General features: G+C 39.0%; 1 protein-coding gene across 1 annotated transcript in view; it reads right to left on the reverse strand.

Annotated features, from left to right (window-relative positions):
• Positions 1 to 1,356, reverse strand: part of LOC106525047 (gastrula zinc finger protein XlCGF52.1) — a 33,283-nt gene that overhangs the window by 31,345 nt on the left and 582 nt on the right. The window lies entirely within an intron of this gene.

Raw genomic sequence — 1,356 nt, forward strand, 5'->3', positions numbered from 1 at the left:
GTGTAGCATCAGTCTCCTCCTTCACACTGAGCTGCTCTCCCTCCAATCTGGTCCAGAGTTCCTCCTGTTCCTCCTTTATGTGGAGGGTCTGTGGGTCCTGCTGGTCCATATTGGGCCTTCCTCCCTCAGGAGCATGGACTCTAATCAGCAGASTCTGCTGAACATCTGCGGGGAACACTGAAACACAGACAACATGGAGAAATGCAACTTTATATTCACTCAGACATCACTTGTGTTGTTGCTTCATGTTCTGTGGATCAGAACTGGTCCAAGTCAACAAACACCATTTTATTCACTAAGAGACAAACAAATWTCTGTTTATCATCAAAAATACAACAAAAAGGCAATGAAATAACTAATTTCAGGCAATTTGTTATTGCCTAAAATATCGATCTGAAGATGCAATAAAGAAATAAGGTTATACTGTTTTACAATAATTTCAGTATGACATAACATAATAATTACTATAGTAGCTCCAGGGTTTCTGCGGGGTCTTAAGAAGTCTAATTTTTGAAAAATCTAGATTTTAGGCCTAGAAAGTCTCAAATTTGCTGAATTATTGTGTTTAAGTCTTAAATTTTTTTAAGCGGTCTTAATTTCGTGCACCCTCGCAATTCTGCCTCAAGTGCTCAATAAAATGCTTCCGTATTTAAACGTGAGCTACGTGACAAACATGCAACAAATGACAGCCAATCAGTTTGCATGATGATTCATGGGCAGGAATAAAAAGAAGACGACAACGACAATAACAACAACAGAAGAAGAAGACGGCGTGCTGTTGCTAACATGAGGAAATGCAAACTTAACAACTCTTGGCTTGAAAGGGACGAGTTTAAGGTTTGGTTAAAGCCTTRGCCAAACAGTGAAGCCTACTGCTGCTTATGTTAAAGAAAGATGGACTCCATTCTTAAAGTCAGGTTCAAAAGAGAGAAAACAAATGGATCCCTGCTGTACTTTACTTTTTTAACTTTATAAACTGAAACTTTACAAAAACAGTTATCAAAAACACTGCACTTGGCTTGCTACCTGTAAATCATTGATCTTATTCTGCAGCTARCCTCTGCTGCAGCTCGAGCTCAGAGAAATTTTTTTTTGCTGTTCCTTGAGTCTGAAAAAGATTTGCCTCRCTTCGTGTCTTTTCTCAGCRGCTTCAGCTCACAGAACYCGTTACACAAATACATATTTATAGAATAAACATCAGCTAAACTGTGTAAGYTCAGGTGTATATAATAAAAATCAGAAACATTTTACTGGCYACATATAGAGACATTTTCTGCTCTCACTACATAACATGCAGGAGGGATTGCGCAATCCAAGTGGAGAGAGGGGTTGAAACGATTGCGCAATCTGGAGGCG

Source organism: Austrofundulus limnaeus, unplaced genomic scaffold, assembly GCF_001266775.1.
Source record: "Austrofundulus limnaeus strain Quisiro unplaced genomic scaffold, Austrofundulus_limnaeus-1.0 Scaffold210, whole genome shotgun sequence".
Classification (NCBI taxonomy): Eukaryota; Metazoa; Chordata; class Actinopteri; order Cyprinodontiformes; family Rivulidae; genus Austrofundulus; species Austrofundulus limnaeus.